Source organism: Anser anser (assembly GCF_964211835.1).
Source record: "Anser anser genome assembly, chromosome: 1".
In the NCBI taxonomy this organism is placed as follows: domain Eukaryota; kingdom Metazoa; phylum Chordata; class Aves; order Anseriformes; family Anatidae; genus Anser; species Anser anser.
Window position 1 is genome coordinate 110,945,609 of NC_139720.1, and position 11,033 is coordinate 110,956,641.

Sequence of the window (11,033 nt, forward strand, 5' to 3'; positions counted from 1 at the left end):
TTTTCCTGTGGGCACCTGCTCCCCAAGAACACTTGCATGCTCCCCCAGTTCTCCCATCACAGGGGTTCTTGTCAGAGGCCTAAGCCACCCTGTGGCAACACTCGACAGACTGTCAACAAAGATACATATTCAACAAGTCCTGCAGACAGATTTGTAGATCCTGACCACTCCAAAGTCTTCCCTGAGGTAACAAAATCCAGGCAGCAAGGTTTCATGGTCAGAAAAACTGAGAAATCATTGAAATGGAATAGGAGACAATTGTATGGTTCAACCCAGGATAAAGGGGAAAGGATGAAACACGACTATGAAACTTCCTTTTGGTTACCTAAGCTTGTCCTGAACTGCATTCAAATTGTCTCTGGTATACATGGTACATGACTGGCACCATATATCTAAATACATAACAAGTTATTTTTATATAACACAGTCACACCATGTTGGCACTCAATATGCAAGATTCAAGTTCATACACATTCTTTGACAAATCCAACAAATGATGTAAACTTTATTCAGCTGTCAAAAACACAATTGATTATGGAGGAATATTGTCAAATGTAATCCCCTAATTGAGTAAGCATCCAGGTTATAAGTGGAAGGGCATTATCATCTTTACAAGCAAACTTGAAAGAAATTGAGAAAGCACTAAGTACCCCTGAGAGGTTCTCACAGACTTTTCATACCAGCAATTTTACAGCCAGTCTAATCATCACCTAGCCATGGAGTACGTGCTTGTCCTCCCTCATACAATGCTCCTCTTTGCTGGCTTGCACAGTGGAAGTAGAAGGCTTGACAAACAGCACAAGAGAAGCCTGTGATTTTGATTTCTGGCACCAGAAAGTTTGGTGCTACCAGGTGCCAGAGGGGAATCAGCCTACAGCGTTTAGAGATGTTTAATGCTCTGGTCATCTGCCATCATGGTTGTCCTCAACCTTGCTGAACAGGGCACCCTCTGTTAGCAGCCGTTTACTTACATAGAAATCAGGGAAAGGCAGTTGCACGAACATTAATCTCTTCACAAAAGCAATTTATGAAGTTTTCTTTCCCCTCCCATCCAGCATCTGCTCATGCCTGCCCTGCTGAACTTTAATAGCCCCTCCTAACATTCAAGGTTTTATTTTTAACCAGATTACTGAAATTATTCAAATATGAGGAAGGGGACAAAAAAAGACACATACATACACACCAAATGTGGGGGAAAAAAATAAATAAATGGGGAGACAGAGAAGATGGCTTTCTCTTTTTTTTTTTTTTTTCTAATTCTGATAATTTCAGTGAACTGGTTTGTAGTGCATCCCCACAAGCAAGTAAGTGGGTTGTAAGCAGGGTGTGACACAAGCAGTCAGACCTAACCTTGCATCTGGCAAAAGGTCTGTATGATCACACCCTACATTCATGTCAGACAATAGGTACCTCCCAGGAAACACCATACGCCTGCATATGGGCCCAGTGATTTTGCAGTCTCCAGGGTTAATTTCAGCAGGGCTCCCAAGTAGGCATAGGAAGCTGCTACTGGGACAGTTTTGACACATAAGATAACAGAAGAATATGTCTGGCTTCTCAAATAAAAAATCCTGAAATTGTGACCAGAAAATCTGAAGGAAGTCCTGTTCTGATGTTTTGAGTTATGGATCATTTGTATATGTTTGGGAAAAAAAAAAAAAAAAAAAGTAAAATAAAACATCCCAGGGAAGGGGGTGGGAGGTGGAGGGGATGGATGCTGATCCCCTACAGAGTCATAGAAATAAAAATAATATTTTGTGAGAAAAAAAAAACAATTATTAGTTACATGAAGCATCCTGTTAACTTTTTTCATGGGTGTCTTGCATGTCTGATTTTAACTCTTAACTTTTATTTCTGTCTCAAATCTCTCTGACCATAAATCTAAATCAGATCCAAGTTTGTGTAGATAAAAATAGCAGAGCCAAATAGCTCTTCTATGGCCAAGATAACAGCCTGGCAAGTATCTAGCTGTGAGGACTTATGTGTAGGTCACACCACATTGGATCTGTGCACTCTTAAACTTCCATCACCTGGGTACACTGCAAAACCATTTCTTTCTTTGATTTGTAAGGCAGACTCTTGAGGACATTTTTCACATAAGGGATAACAGATCACTCTGGGCAACAAAATCTGCTCAACCACCCGAAGAGACTGCCTCTTTTTGCCAAGTTCCAGATTTTTGGACACTTGTCAGCAGCTCAGAACATATATAAGCACATATGGTGAGTGTTACGGGACGTTTTCTTAACCCAGGCACTCTTTAAGCTAAATAGCACTCACAGAGGAGATCTAGGCAAACTGTGATCGATCACCTGCACACTTTCCTTACCTTCCTTGTGTCATCATTGCAGGGTCTGCTTCAGATCAGCTGCCCTCCAGCCCACCTTTGGATGAGATCGTCTGCCCTGCTGTTGTTTTCTTCCTCTCTGTCAAACAGGAATCTCCCAGCAAGCAAACCATGTCCCCTTGCTGCTCTGCTGGGAGATTTCCCATTCTCTGCTCTCTCTCTCTTGTGTGGATGAACCTGGCAAAAATAGTTTTCCCATTTAGGCACCCCCATCAGCATCCAGCTCTGATCACCTACAGCACAGTCCTACAGAGCTACAAAACTTGTGTTGGGCCCAGGCAGGGTGGGCGGCACACAACTCACACGCTACATGAAAATTGCAATGCAAATTACAATTACAATAACTGGAACTCTCAGTTATAAAAAGGCTGCTGTCCTCTCACAAGTCTGAGTGCACACATGCCTGAGGATATTGTGATATGGGTCTGCAGAATTGAGTCAGATAGTTCAGTAAAATATTCATTACACGAGAAGGGGAGCAAGGAAGACGAAAACTTGGCAAACATATTATTCTAATGAAAAGAATTATCCAAATGCCTCTTAAACACAGACAGGCATCAAACACCTCTCTAAGAAGCCTGTTCTAGTGTCCAGCCACACTCTTGGTAGAGAAGTTCTTCAAGTCTAGTCTGAACCTCCCCTGATGCAGCTTTGAGCCTCTGCCATGCACCCTGTCACAAGATAGCAGGGAGGAAAGATGGGCACCTCCCTTTCCACTTCCCTGCCCCAGGAAGTTGTAGATAGCAATGAGGTCACTCCTCAACCTTCTTTTCTTCAAGCTTAACAAACACAGTATCTTCAGCTGCTGGACATAATTTCTACCTTTTTTACCAGTTTTGTTCCTTCCTCTGGATGCATTGAAAAATTTTGGAGCCCAGAACTGCACACAATGTTCCAGGTGAGGCTGCAGCAATGCTAAATACAGTGGGAAAATCATCTCTTTTTTGATGGGTTGGTTGTGCTGTGTTTAATGCACTCCAGAATATGGTTTGCCCTGTTGGCTGCCAGTGCATGCTGCTAGCTAATATCTCCAGCAACTCCAGCAAACTACTTGCAGCATGCCAATTAGATTCTGACTCTCCTGTGAAGTAATTAAATATATCTTGCAACTTATCATATGTTACAATATGGTGACATATATGTTTAATAAGCTCTTTTGTCCATCATGAAAGGAATTAAGCATTAGAGAGCATGAAATTTTGGCTCTGCTAAATATGATGTTAATTTAACATGATGCTTATCAAATAGTGATTACAGAGCAGAAGCTCTGTAGGCAGGAAATTATGGTCTCTATGATAAAGAATTGTTGTTTTCTATAAAATACCATTAAGATTCAGCTATTGGTATCTGTGCTGTCTGGAATAGTACTAACAGGGAAACAGAAAGAGGTACTGAATTCACAGCTCTGAGAGGGGGAAAATAATGTCTGATCACAGACCTTTACAGTCCTGGATATTTTGCTAGACCAGACACAAATACACAGCTAGGTCTTTCCCATCCTTCCCTTCCCATCCTCCAATAAAATCTTTACAAACACATCTCTCTCTCTTTTTGTTTTTGTTTCTAACATTGTACACAGCTCTGTTAAAAACCTTTGTATAATCACATACTTCACATTCCTTATTACATATTTATTCAAAAGTTTTTGAAATTTCACTTTGTTTTATTGCCTCCAATGTTACTCCTTTAATACTTGCCCAAGCTGTCTGTCCACAATTACTACTTCCCTTCATTTATATTTGTCCAGGACAGTTATGGCCCAGATGTACTCAACATAGCATCTAACAGCACCACATACTCTAATGTTCCTAATCTGGTGTGCTAGACTATTCCATCATGTAAAGCAACCTAAAGAATATAAACTCAAGGAGTTGTTTGTAGGAACTGAGAGCAAATGAAGTACATCTTCGGTGCTGGCTGCAGAAAGAAAAGAGACAACAGAGCTGTTCAGTAGTTGTAAGTCATTTGTGGATCCCTCTAGGCTGAAGGGATCCTTCCTTGGCTGCTTGAGATGGTGTCAGGGCAGCTTTGTGGCACAGGAATGACATAAAATGATCTAATGCTCCAGAGGGCCTCGTCCCAATGCATACAACAGAAAAGTAGGTCAGAAAGGAAATCTCGCTATTACAAACACCGCAGTGGCAGCAGTCCATTGTAGGAGGCTCAGAGTTTATGTAAGACAGTGGCCAGGCCTGCTTCACTCTGAGTTTCACAACCAGCAGAAGTCTTATGAGATAAATCCTTAGCTGCTTAGCACAAAAGCAGGAATCAACTTTGCTCTCAGAAGAGCAAATATATCTTATCACCAATATTACAATTTTATGTTTGTAGTAATCTGAACAGTTTAATATGATTAAAGAGCATATAACAAGCCTTTTCTGTCCCTCATTCACGAAGGATTTTCTGAAATGGAGGCAATATCTTCAAAGGCATGACCAAAAATGCAGTCAGTTGTTATTCTGGTGGCTCCCTTCTCTTTGGCTCTCCTCTTCTCTTTGGCTCTCTTCTATTCCCAGTTATGACAGGGTTTCTACATGCTATTCCACGAGACTAAAGAGACCTTAAAAGGATGTAATCAACTCCCTGGTCTCTCTGAAAGAGATATAACTAATGGAAAGGGATGTCTCAGCAGTCTTCCCCAGCTCTCACAGGAAGGGTATATTATCAGAAGTGTGACGAGAGAAAATTGTACTGTTCCCTCATTTTTGGCTATTAAAGGCCAAAAATAGGGGCAGAGAGATACGGAATACATTAGATATGTCACAGGTGGAGTCAGTCCAGTGACACTTAAATGGGAAATAGTTAAGACTGTGCCTGATCCCATACAACAAATTATGTCAAAGTGTCTTAAAACAACTTTAATGTGCCTCTACTACCTTCACCTTTGCATCAGGGTATTGGGATAGAAGAACTGGGATCTTCTTCATGAGTACATGAAGAAGGTCATCTCTGCTACTTCTGGACTTACACTAATTAAATAAACAGATTGGATTTGGAGACTTAGTTTCAATCAGGAAACCAAAAACTTTATATTTAATGAACACTTGTCTTCTTTGCAGTGTGAATACTCTCTCATCAGGAATTCTGCCGCTGTCCTCGCTGACAGTGATTTTTTTTTTTTTTTTTGGTCTTTACTTTTGATATGCTCCAGATACTAAGACCAACACCTGAGCTGATCTCCAAAGGCAGCAGCACATGCTTGGCAGTGGCAGTACCCGAATGCTAAAATGTATTTTGCAGTAACAGGAGCTTGACCACATCAGTAAGTAACCAGTTTGCTGGAAATGTTTCCCTTAAATTTAACAGCCTGCCTGGAAAAGGCTGATCAAACAAAATTGAGTCTTGTTCTCTAGTAAACATACCAGGTAAAACAACACAAGGAAATATATGCAACTTAAGAATGTCTCTAGTGGATCATGTGCACATTTATTTTGACATGAAGAAAGGAGAATATTTCATTCTGAAATGCTTTGGATTGTGCATAAATTTACCCCAGGCCAGGAACAACAACAACACAAGAAAATCAGCCATGGCCTCAGGTCCCTGGAGCAGCTCATTCCCTGTGTTCTGAGTCTACTTAGTGGAACAGCACGTTTTCTAACTCTCTGAGGCCTAACCTTTAAGTTTTAGCCCTCTGCTGACTGTAAATGACTTTGAAGACAGGTGGGAATACTAACAGTAAGATTTTAATATCTCTCATTTGTCATAATGGACCATTAAAGCTAATGCCTATAAACACACAAACTGTGGGGTTACCAGGTTCATTCCAGAGTCAAATGCTGGTGTTAACAATTCCCTCCTAGACTATTAAAAAGGTAACCACATTTCTTTAAGTCTTTCTTGACCATGTTTAATCTCTGGAAAAGTCAGGGCAATGGCCCCAGGGAAAGAAATGGAGCAATATAAATATACTTTTAGAAATGTTGTGTCCTATAACAGATTAAGATAAGTGTTGCAAACTCTTAATTCATGCAAGCATTAGATGAGTATCAGAGACAAGAGTTTCAAGCAATTACCCAAAAAAAAAAAAAGGTTTAAACACTGAATCAAACTGCAACATAAGGTGGTGTAGTACTGGTGTCTGTCTGATGCTAACATCTCATCAGATAATTATCTTTCACACCTTTCTTTTGATTTTGATTTGTGAGAGCTAAACATATCCACACACTATATTGGATTCCTTCTTAGGTCCTCCCTAATGAGACTTTCATTAATGTTTTCTTTTTGTTATGCTTTCTTTGAGTGAGATTTTCGTGCCTTTATACATAATTTTTTGAAGTTATGAAACAGTAAAAGATTTCTGAAGAATTGGCATTGTCGTAGAACTTTGGTGAATATGTTTTGTAAACTCATAAATTTAAATACGGTGGTTCATAGCTTGGATCTGCTTTACACTCAGTGTGCAAAAGCTCCAACAACAGAATTAAAATAGCATTTTACACATCTGATCTGTGTGTATACCACTCTATTTTTTATTTATTAAAATCAACTTACACCCATTAATCTAAGAAAAATTTTCCATAGAAAGTCTTTTCATAAATTTTCATTACTGTTGAGAAGTGACGTAGTAAATCTTGCCTTAGCTTGTGAATGTTAGTAACTTGTTAGTGCTCATTGCATTCACCAAAGAGCTTTGTAATTATTTTCACAGACAATCTTTGAAATATCAGATTTGACAAAGAAGAAGCCTCAATTAAGTAAGGTCAAAAAATGTTGTACTAATAACATATTTGACAGACAGGGAAGAGACAAACAGCAAGACTCGGGAAGCAACTATTCTTTCTTGTTTGACAGAGACTAAGACATCCTTGCCAAAGTATAGAGCCTCCGACAATAAGCCATTTAACCAATCAAGTAGTTTGGGTATCCTTTCACACAATTTAATCAGAGTATTAAAAAATCAGTCACCCTTTTTCAATGGAAAAGATCAACAGAATCTGAGATGGTCTGAGTCAGCAAAATCAATATAGAGGCAGGGGAGCATAAAATACTGCTTTTACAGCTGGCACATAGACTTCAGCACTGTGAGCTCTGAAATTCCTCACATGCTGGTCAGTAAAGGAGTATATGTGTCATTTTCTATCTGAAAGCATTTTATTTTTCTCATGGTGATTGCACTATAATGTATGCAGTGTATTCACTTGTTCATATAGTGAAATGTGGCCATCAGGGATCTCCAAAACACCAGCTCTCTCCGTAGTGCTTCCTTTCATTCCAGAGCTCTGGAAAAGGAAATGAAAACTGTGTCTGACCTCTGTTTACGTCCAGTTTCATATCTGGGTATAGCAAAGAAATGGGTGGTGTCTTTGCACTCAGAAGGCTGGCTATCTCAATAATCAAAGGCAGTGCACAACCAACCATGCTAATGAACCACTTGGCTTTTAACAAAGCATAGAAGTCAGGTAAGTGTGCTCGAAAGACTGTTATGTATTTCAGAAGAAATTCCAGAGAACAGTAATACCATGTTCAGTTCCTGCTCCCCTCCCCCTCCATGACACTTCACTTGTGGTTAGCCACAAAACACATTTTTGCCTCCCATTCTATTCAGAATAAATCATAAAAAGCTGCAGATTTCATGAGTCTAGAATACATTTTTAGAGATTTTGATGTTATGGGGTCCTTGGTTTAGCAAGCCCTACTGACAAAATGCAGGACAAGCATTTAACTAAATATCTCTTTTAGGAAGTTATTTAATGTAAGTAAGACAGAGTTGATACTTAATAGGGAAAAAAAAAAGAAAAAAAAAAGATTAATTTTCCTCTCAGCTACAAGAACTGAGAACTTACACAAGTTGAAATTAAACTCCACCTAGGGATTAATCCAAATTTATAATAGCAGAAAGGATCTAAGGAATCTGTGGGCAAGTTTTTATACACCACATTTGCCCTTAACAAATGTGTGAATACCTTTGATCAGTAGCAGATACAACTGTGTTTTACTTAAGTAGGCATGGAAAATCTCATAATCCATAATACAGTACTCTGCATTGGCATGGGATACATAGGATAGCATCTCAGGGGATAACACCTGTTTACCACAGATCAGCTGATACAGAGTGACTTCAGTGTGGATTTTAGCATCATGTTCCTTCTTTCTTTCTTTTTCTTTTCTTTCTTTCTTTCTTTCTCTTTCTTTCTTTCTTTCTTTCTTTCTTTCTTTCTTTCTCTCTCTCTCTCTCTTTTTCTTTCTTTTTCTTTCTTTCTTTTTTTTCCTTTCCTATTAGAATCATTACCCACATTACCCAATGAAGCCAAAAATTATCCAAAAATCTGCTCTTTTTTATAACAGATCTGTGTTTAATAGAAATTTATTTTCAAGATACTTTCAAAATAGCTTTTTGTTTTATTTTTCCACTAGAAGGGTGTATTACTGAGAGAGCTACACAGATGTCTTACATAATAACATATTGCTTTCATAAGATCCAAGTATGGTTTAGATAAAGGTGTACTTTGCCTACTATGTGTTTGAGTAAAGTTGCCAATGAAAAATTGAGGTGATATTCTGAGAATAGTATTTCATTCTAAGAGCAGTAGCTGGACTTTGCAGAGTGACATAGCTATGTAAAGCGCACACAGAAAAAAAAAAAAGAAAAAAAGAAAAGAAAAATGACACAGAGGCACATTTTTTGAAAAATGTAACTTCTATTTTTCTACGATATCTAAGAGTGCAATCAGAATTTCCAGGAACAGGTCATTCTCCTAAACTTCTAGTAACATCTTTAAATGAAAAGATTATATAAATCAACTCAGTTGCTGTGCTTTAGAAGCAATTATGTGGATGGCAGAGGTAAGAAAAACAAGGAAAAACTGAAATCTTTTATTTATGTCAACATACTTCTAGTATTTTTGTTTGTTTGTTTTGAAAAACAAAACAAAACAAAACAACAACAAAATACTTAGCATGCTCCTAAACGTAGTTAAGAGCAGAGAGTGACCTTTCCATTATAGCATCTAAGGGCACCACAGTGATTAATTTTATCCTCCCTTGTGCCTTTGAAGATGAGATAAATGAGTTGTTCAAGGTCAAACAAAAGTCTGTGGTTGAACTGGGAACAAAAATCAGATTTTTTGGTGTCTAGACCTCTGCTTTATCTCAATAATAAATGTTGGTAGTGAGAGACACAGAAAAAAAAAGCTGTTAAGATGACAGTTACTTTCAGAGAGAGAAAACCAAGAGAAATGAGCAAATCATTTCTACAGGAGATGTTTTTAAAGTCAAGTTATCCTGTTCCTAATTATTCCCTGCTCTGGGAAAGATAAATAAGATAATATATAAGATAGTAAGATAATATGTAAAATAAATAAAGATAAATAAGATTATACATCATTTTCATTTTTAATATTTATTTTAAAATTAAGTCCTTTCTGTACATTGATGAGCAATTCTTCACCATAGTTCTCTGGTTGTTCACGTGAAATGACTGATCAGCTACTTTGAGGAAAATGGAAGCTATCATCGTGTAAAATATGTAGAAAAAGTTGAAAAACTTTTTACTACATTTCGGTGAAAAATCAGTATCTTGTGAGCAAATACATTTTTCTGAGAAGTAATTTTTCTACTGCTTTTACTTTTGATTCTAAAAGTAACTTATGGGCTATATTGGTGTCCATTTCTCTCATTTTGACTTTTATGTAGTTTCTATAATTCTGATACTAGTGAAAAATATAATGAAAATAGTTTTTTCTTTTTTTATTTCCAGGGAAGTCAAATAACCAGCTAATAAATAACAACAACAACAACGACGACGACAACAATAATAATAATAACTCTTCAAAACATACAAATTACAGAATAAATTATTTTTCTTCATATAAGTCTTAGATTTTCTTATTTTTAGCAATAAAATCTTAAATTTTAAGTCCTTGAGGAACTTCTCATACATATATTATAATGCTTTTTTTTCTAGTTATTAAGATTTTAATCCAAAGGCTAATCAGAAGCTAATCAAAAACAGTTCCTTAGCTTTGATCGATTTGACATCAGCCACCAAATCTTAATTTATTTCTAAGTACTACAAAATACATTTTATATACAAGTAGTTCTATATTAAGTATATAATTGCATAATCAGGCAATCTCAAAATTGTGTGAAACCTGTTAAAAGCACTCACAATTAAGATGAATGTGAAAGAGGTTTTCAATAAAATGTTGCATGACTCAATTGCTGCTTCTTAAGAAAATAATTTTCATTACAGCTGATATTACCAAATGAATGAAGTGTTTTCTCTTACCTGCATATTTTATTAAGTTTATTTTGAAGATAAAAAACACACGTATCTCTGAGATAAAAACAAACTTGCCAGGAGGCAACACTAACTTAAAAGATATGCAAAATGCAAGCAAACATGACTGTCTGCTGCATTTGGATCTGCAATATCATAGACCCTCCAGGATGTTTGAGGTATTACACAGTACAGTAGGATGCACTTTTAAACTTTGTAACTAAAGTTCTTATATAGAAGGCTTAATAATATTAATATGACTGATTTGCATTGCAAAGCTGATAACAAATATAATCCGTATGAGCTCATCATAGTAGAGCTTACGTGGTTACCTCACTATTACCCCAGTAATATTTTAATCCTATTTCTTTGGATTCTTCTTGTTTATTGACATATATGATTACAATGTGTAGGCCAAATTTCTGTAATCTTGTATTTAGTCCTAGAAACATCTCTGTTGAAGTT

The 11,033-nt window shown here is 37.2% G+C and overlaps 1 long non-coding RNA gene across 1 annotated transcript; it reads left to right on the top strand.

The window, feature by feature from the left end:
- Positions 1-2,658: 2,658 nt before the first annotated feature.
- Positions 2,659-10,383, top strand: LOC310892836. The gene is made up of 3 exons (XR_014578510.1): positions 2,659-3,245; positions 5,407-5,609; positions 10,047-10,383. It is a non-coding gene; the product is annotated as an uncharacterized lncRNA (long non-coding RNA).
- Positions 10,384-11,033: the final 650 nt, after the last annotated feature.